The sequence below is a fragment of the Coregonus lavaretus genome, assembly GCF_964263955.1.
Source record: "Coregonus lavaretus genome assembly, contig: HAP1_SCAFFOLD_5631, whole genome shotgun sequence".
Taxonomy (NCBI): Eukaryota; Metazoa; Chordata; class Actinopteri; order Salmoniformes; family Salmonidae; genus Coregonus; species Coregonus lavaretus.
In genome coordinates, this window is record NW_028159721.1 from 24,064 (window position 1) to 32,500 (window position 8,437).

The following is an 8,437-nucleotide window of genomic DNA, read 5'->3' on the forward strand; positions in this document are numbered from 1 at the left end:
TAGCAGCTCCACTTCCGCAAACAAAGATGCTAAATCTCTCATTGGTCAGTTTAAAACGCGGACAAGCTTCTGATTCGCTGTTTGCAATGTCAGTCATATGACGCAGTCTTGTTGACGTTCGCTTGGTCCCTCCCACTGCCCCAATACAAACAACAGAGAAACATAATTTACAGTAGCCTAGCAACACAACTATATTATGTTTTAGCAGTATAACAATGTCGAAATTCTCAGTGTGTATTGATATCTTCCCCTGTGTAACGTTTAAACAGTCTCATGTCCATTTCCCATCGGAGCCCAATACAGTTTCTTGTCCAAGAACAACATGGTTCATATATGCTGTCTGTCTCTTTTCATTTGACAGGTAATCCATCTATTAGATAGACCAGGTGATTCAGTAGTGAAGTAATGTTTCAAGTTTTAATGTCACATGCACAAGTACAGTGAAATGCCTTTCTTGCAAGCTCTAACCCCAACAATGCAATAATCATTAACAATGTAATACTAAAAATAACAAGGTAGAACAAAAACACACAAGACACCAAAATAATAGTAAGAATAAGGGGTGGGGGGGGCTAGTGTCAGCTGAGATGGATTCTGGGTGTGAAGCGTATCAAGACTCACAGCTGGGGGATAAGAAACAGGCGCTGACTTATGATTCACTACGGTACACACACACACATCTGTTTTCACTAAGGTAGGATAGAGTGCACAACCTCACCTCAGTCAAGTGACGGGGAGAGAGGAGGGAGAGAGAGAGATGAGAGAGGAAGGGAGAGAGAGGGGGGGGAGAGAGAGAGAGGGGGGAGAGAGAGAGAGAGAGGAGAGAGAGGGAGAGAGAGAGAGAAGAGAGAGGAAGGGAGAGAGAGAGGGGGGAGAGAGAGAGAGAGGAGAGAGAGAGAGGGAGAGATGAGAGAGAGAGAGAGAGAGAGGGAGAGAGAGAGAGAGAAGAGAGAGAAGAGAGAGAGAGAGAAACTATCTACTTCACTTGCTTTAGCAATGTTTACATACGTTTCCCATGCCAATAAAGCCCTTAAATTGAATTGAAATTGAATTGAGTAAGAGCGCGAGAGAGAGAGAGAGAGAGTAAGAGGATGGAGTATTGAGAGACCTGTTTTAGTGTGCCCTGTTAGGTAGTGTACAGTACTCTGTCATAGTTTCCCCCTCATATAAATTCCTGGGGTCTGGTCCAAAGGAAACAGAACTGAGATAGTATTAGGGGGTATGGGCTCGTGTAGGAGGGATTGGTAAGGTATGGTCCCGTGTGGCTCAGTTGGCAGAGCATGGTGCTTGCAATGCCAGGGCTGCGGGTTCGATTCCCACGGGGGACCAGTATGAAAATGTATGCACTCAGTACTGTAAGTCGCTCTGGATAAGAGCGTCTAGTGAAATGTGAAGTGGTATGAGAGACTGTTACACACTAAGCACACTAGGATATGAGACCTACAGGGCTGAATGAAAGCAGATAATTTTTTTGTCTGAGATCAAACCACAGCAGAGGATACTTTAATCGCTTTCGTGTGTGTGCCCTGAGGTGTATTCATGAATGCAAACCGTAGAGAAACGTTTTGCAATGAAAACAAGCATTTCTTATTGGACATGTTCTGAACGTGGCCTTACATCAGGGTCAGATTCTAACAGGAAGTAGTTTAGAGACTCCTCCTGCTGTCTCCACTCAATTAGAACTCAGCTTCCTGCACGCACTCCTTTCATCGTGTGTGTGTGTGTGTGTGTGTGGCAGTGCTGCAGCGGTCCTAATGGTTTCCACATTGGGAGAAGGACGTAGTTGGCCATCTTGGTAATTATCTTTATCACTCCTTAGTGGTTCATTAACCAGAGTACTGACACTCCTACAGCCATACATATGGAAACACTTTTCCCTGTGTGTGTGTGTAAGATCTCATAGAATAATTAGCAATCAAGCACAGATCTGTCTTTTATTTCCTCGAACTATTAATGAGCCAGTTGATTGATACTCTCTTTACATCTGCACATGCACGTCTCTCTTTCTCTCTCTCTCTCACCAAACCTATGTTCTTTTAAAAGCGGAGGAGAGAGAGATGTGAGTGAGAGATGTGAGAGAGAGAGAGAGATGTGAGAGAGAGAGAGAGAGGTAAGCCAGATGTGTCGTCACCATGTGTTATCTTTGTAACCAGACCAGTCTGCTCTGTAATAAGAATCATAATATTATTCATCTCACCAGGCTACCAGAGCTCAGGGGTAAAACTATACTGACACATCAGAAAGAGATAAATACATATACTCTCTCTCTCTCTCCCTCTCTCTCTCTCTCTCTCTCCTCTCCTGCCTCTCTCTCTCTGTCTCGCTCTCCTCTCCTGCCTCTCTCTCTCTCTCTCTCTCTCTCTCTCTCTGTCTCTCTCTCCTCTCCTGCCTCTCTCTCTCTCTGTCTCTCTCTCTCTCTTTCAGTCTTTCCCTCTCTTTTCTCCTTCTCTCTCTCTTAGGGCCAAATTAGAACAGATACATTTTTTAATGATTTTTTGTCTGTATGCGTGTGTGTGACGTAAAATGCATCATCGTTTCTAAGCGGATGGTTACGTATCCGTCTTTGAAAATGGAAGAAATTGTATGGCTATGGACACGTCATCTCCGCTGACCGTCAATGTCTGACTCCCACTGAGAAAGCATTGGAAATCACGGATACGAAAGGGAAAGATAGAGGCCTGTAGAGAGACAGAGAGAAGTAGACTGTTAGTACTGGCCCAAAGTAAGAGGTCAGATCCATGTTGACTCCAGTGCTTCCCACAGTTGTGTCAAGATGGCTGTATGTCCTTTGGATGGTGGACCATTCTTGATACACACAGGAAACTGTTGAGTGTGAAAACCCAGCAGCGTTGCAGTTCTTGACACAAACCGGTGCGCCTGGTACCTACTACCATACCCCGTTCAAAGGCACTTAAATATAAGTATGTGTGCCATTCACCCTCTGAATGGCACACATACACAATCCATGTCTCAATTGTCTCAAGGCTTAAAAATCCTTCTTTAACCTGGCTCCTCCCCTTCATCTAAACTTATTGAATGGATTGGATTTGAATGGATGGATTTCAGTTGGTAGAGCATGGCGCTTGCAATGCCAGGGTTGTGGGTTCGATTCCCACGGGGGCCAGTATGAAAAAAAATACAAATGTATCCACTCACTAACTGTAAGTCGCTCTGGATAAGAGCGTCTGCTAAAATGACTAAAATGTAAATGTAAAAAATGTAACAAGTGACATCAATAAGGGATCATAGCTTTCACCTGGATTCACCTGGTCAGTCTATGTCTTGGAAAGAGCAATGTTTTGTCCACTCAATATACTCCCCCCCCCCCCCCCCCCCTCTCTCCCTCCCCTCTCTTCTTTCCCTCTCTCACACTTTCTCTCTCATATTCCCCCTTTCTCTCTCATATTCCGGTCTCTTATGGCGAGGCCAGACTGATCTGTGGAGAATGGACACCAAACTAGAACAGATTTTTTTTTTAAACACATTTTGGCCTGTGTGCGTGTGGAGTGTGTGACGTAAAACGCCTCATCTTTTCTAATAATCTAAACGGATTTATTCCGTATCCGTCCGTATCCGCTGACCGTCAGTGTACGACTCCCATTGAGAAAGCATTGGAAATCAGGGATACGGATCAAATCAACCGACCAGTCTGGCCCCGCCCATTACTCTCACGCTCTCCCTCTATCGCTCCCCACAGCGAGCGTGAGAGAGAAAGGGCCACCGAGGGGAAAAGGGAAAGATAGAGGCCTGTAGAGACAGAGAGAAGTAGACTGTTAGTACTGGCCCTAAGTAAGAGGTCAGATCCATGTTGACCTTTACTCTCTCTTTCTCCTTCTCCCCCTCTCCTTCCCTACGAGACAAAGGGTCACAGAGGGAGAAAGGGAGAGATCAGAGAGGGAAAAATAGAAGCCTGTAGAGAGACAGAGGTAGACTGAGTTTGTACTGGCCCGAAGGAAGAGGTCAGAGCAAGGGGGAACCAATCTGTGTGAGAGAGACCAGACATCCATAAGATAAATGATACTGCATGGAGTAACAACCATAATGTCATCATTGGGAATTATTATGATGAAACAGATGAAATATCTGGGGTTCAGGCAGAGTCCAGTCTCACTGTGAGAGGTTCTGGGAGGTTCTAATTGGTTCTGAGGGGTTCGGTGGGGTTCAGTGAGGTTCTATGAGGGATTCTGGATCCAGTATGGACTGGTGCTAGTCCAGGGAAAGATTGGCCTCGGGGTCTGGTAGTCTACTATACTAAGGGTCTGGTAGTGTACTATACTAAGGGTCTGGTAGTCTACTATACTAAGGGTCTGGTAGTGTACTATACTAAGGGTCTGGTAGTCTACTATACTAAGGGTCTGGTGTCTACTATACTAAGGGTCTGGTAGTCTACTATACTAAGGGTCTGGTAGTCTACTATACTAAGGGTCTGGTAGTCTACTATACTAAGGGTCTGGTAGTCTACTATACTAAGGGTCTGGTAGTCTACTATACTAAGGATCTGGTAGTCTACTATACTAAGGGTCTGGTAGTCTACTATACTAAGGGTCTGGTAGTCTACTATACTAAGGGTCTGGTAGTCTACTATACTAAGGGTCTGGTAGTCTACTATACTAAGGGTCTGGTAGTCTACTATACTAAGGGTCTGGTAGTCTACTATACTAAGGGTCTGGTAGTCTACTATACTAAGGGTCTGGTAGTCTACTATACTAAGGGTCTGGTAGTCTACTATACTAAGGGTCTGGTAGTCTACTATACTAAGGATCTGGTAGTCTACTATACTAAGGGTCTGGTAGTCTACTATACTAAGGGTCTGGTAGTCTACTATACTAAGGGTCTGGTAGTCTACTATACTAAGGGTCTGGTAGTCTACTATACTAAGGGTCTGGTAGTCTATTATACTAAGGGTATGGTAGTCTACTATACTAAGGGTCTGGTAGTCTACTATACTAAGGGTCTGGTAGTCTACTATACTAAGGGTCTGGTAGTCTACTATACTAAGGGTCTGGTAGTCTACTATACTAAGGGTCTGGTAGTCTACTATACTAAGGGTCTGGTAGTCTACTATACTAAGGGTCTGGTAGTCTACTATACTAAGGGTCTGGTACTCTACTATACTAAAGGTGTTGTCATGCTCTGCCCATTGCTGCCCCCTGTTGAATGTGGGAGGTACCTCCTGTCAAAACCACCAGATGCACACCATATGGCAATATGGAGCACATCTACGTTCACACTGTAAGACCTTATACACCAAGAGATTAGAACATGTATACAGTCCAGGCTGAGGCTTCCCTATGTGGAGCTTTGGACTTCACAAATGAACACCATGTGCAGTGTGTGTGCATGACTTTGTGTGTGTGTGTGTGTGTGTGTGTGTGTGTGTGTGTGACTTCTGTTTAGAGTGATGATCAGAGCTAGAGTGTAATTAGTGTGTTTAGACAGACAGTCAGACATTAAAGGATCAAGGGCTGGCGGAGAACATTACTCACAAACACACGTTCCTGTCTACATCTGCTGCCCGAAGTAAGGGTGTCGAGGAGGGTGCTGCGGGGGGGGGCGAAGTAAGGGTGTCGAGGAGGGTGCTGCGGGGGGGCTACAAAGCTATATGGGATTGTTTTAAGAAGGTCATACCAAGGATAATTTTGCTATTTGATTTTGAATTTTAAGACCCCTTGAAGTATCAACAAAACATATTAAACAATTATTTGATGAAAACCTACTGCTATTAGCCCATACAAATGTATTGAATAACAGATTCACTACATGGAACAACAGATAGTCCCCCCAAAAAAAATCTAAAGGAAGTTTGTTCTGTGAGGCCTGTGGGCGTCCCAGAGCAAAACAACCGACATGTACATGTTCGTGAGAGTTTGTTCGGACGCTACAGACAGAAGTTGGCAGATCGGCTGTGCTGACTTCAGACCAGTCCAACCTCTCTGTTCCCAAAGCTCTATAGTTTCACATGAGGGACAGACAACAACCTCTCTGTTCCCAAAGCTCTATAGTTTCACATGAGGGACAGACAACAACCTCTCTGTTCCCAAAGCTCTATAGTTTCACATGAGGGACAGACAACAACCTCTCTGTTCCCAAAGCTCTATAGTTTCACATGAGGGACAGACAACAACCTCTCTGTTCCCAAAGCTCTATAGTTTCACATGAGGGACAGACAACAACCTCTCTGTTCCCAAAGCTCTATAGTTTCACATGAGGGACAGACAACAACCTCTCTGTTCCCAAAGCTCTATAGTTTCACATGAGGGACAGACAACAACCTCTCTGTTCCCAAAGCTCTATAGTTTCATATGAGGGACAGACAACAACCTCTCTGTTCCCAAAGCTCTATAGTTTCACATGAGGGACAGACAACAACCTCTCTGTTCCCAAAGCTCTATAGTTTCACATGAAGGACAGACAACAACCTCTCTGTTCCCAAAGCTCTATAGTTTCACATGAGGGACAGACAACAACCTCTCTGTTCCCAAAGCTCTATAGTTTCACATGAGGGACAGACAACAACCTCTCTGTTCCCATAGCTCTATAGTTTCACATGAGGGACAGACAACAACCTCTCTGTTCCCAAAGCTCTATAGTTTCACATGAGGGACAGACAACAACCTCTCTGTTCCCAAAGCTCTATAGTTTCACATGAGGGACAGACAACAACCTCTCTGTTCCCAAAGCTCTATAGTTTCATATGAGGGCCAGACAACAACCTCTCTGTTCCCAAAGCTCTATAGTTTCACATGAGGGACAGACAACAACCTCTCTGTTCCCAAAGCTCTATAGTTTCATATGAGGGCCAGACAACAACCTCTCTGTTCCCATAGCTCTATAGTTTCACATGAGGGACAGACAACAACCTCTCTGTTCCCAAAGCTCTATAGTTTCATATGAGGGCCAGACAACACCATAGTTTACTGCTGTAGCCCTCACCAGCAGACTAAGACCAGACACACACAGAGTAATGAGCAGTGCTGTGACCTTCTCTGAATCAGAGGGGGAACAGAACGGCAGGCAGAAACACGCCATCAGCAGAGCTACTGTTACAGTCACAAGGTCAGGGGCCCTACGTGCTGACCTGGGATCAGTTTTGTCTTTTGAATCGCAATGAATAACATCACATGGAGGGGGGGGGGGGGACCAGGGACGGTATCCACAGCATCTCAGAGTAGGTGTGCTGATCTAGGATCAGGTCCCAACCTGTCCATATAGTCTTATCGAGTATCCCAGCCAGTACACTTATTGGATGTGTTCCAGAACTAGCACAGCTGTGTTAATGGTCACCTGAATCATCACCTAATCATCTCATTAGTTCAATCAGCTGTGTTAATGGTCACCTAAATCATCACCTAATCATCTCAGTAGTTCAATCAGCTGTGTTAATGGTCACCTAAATCATCACCTAATCATCTCAGTAGTTCAATCAGCTGTGTTAATGGTCACCTAAATCATCACCTAATCATCTCAGTAGTTCAATCAGCTGTGTTAATGGTCACCTAAATCATCACCTAATCATCTCATTAGTTCAATCAGCTGTGTTAATGGTCACCTAAATCATCACCTAATCATCTCAGTAGTTCAATCAGCTGTGTTAATGGTCACCTAAATCATCTCATTAGTTCAATCAGCTGTGTTAATGGTCACCTAAATCATCTCATTAGTTCAATCAGCTGTGTTAATGGTCACCTAATCATCTCATTAGTTCAATCAGCTGTGTTAATGGTCACCTAATCATCTCATTAGTTCAATCAGCTGTGTTAATGGTCACCTAATCATCTCAGTAGTTAAATCAGCTGTGTTAATGGTCACCTAATCATGTCATTAGTTCAATCAGCTGTGTTAATGGTCACCTAATCATCTCATTAGTTCAATCAGCTGTGTTAATGGTCACCTAATCATCTCATTAGTTCAATCAGCTGTGTTAATGGTCACCTAATCATCTCATTAGTTCAATCAGCTGTGTTAATGGTCACCTAATCATCAATGCCCTCATTAGTTTGAGAATCATGGGGAGTACTGGTGGAGGTTTGGGAATCACTGGAGGTTCTGGAGGAGAGGTTGGGGAATCACTGGAGGTTCTGGAGGAGGTTTGGGAATCACTGGAGGTTCTGGAGGATAGGTTTGGGAATCACTGGAGGTTCTGGAGGAGAGGTTTGGGAATCACTGGAGGTTCTGGAGGAGAGGTTGGGGAATCACTGGAGGTTCTGGAGGAGAGGTTGGGGAATCACTGTGAAAAAGGTAAAAGACCCCCCTGGTGGTCAGATGTGGTGATGTTTTACATCATTATTCACTGAACAGTGATCTCTCTTTCTTTCTCTCACGCTCTCTCTCCCGCTCTCCCTCTCTTTACTGCAGTCTGGTTCCCCTGGGTTAGAAACTCTGCTGTGTGTGTGTGTGCGTGTATGTGCGAGAGATAGTTTATAAGTGTATGTGGTGA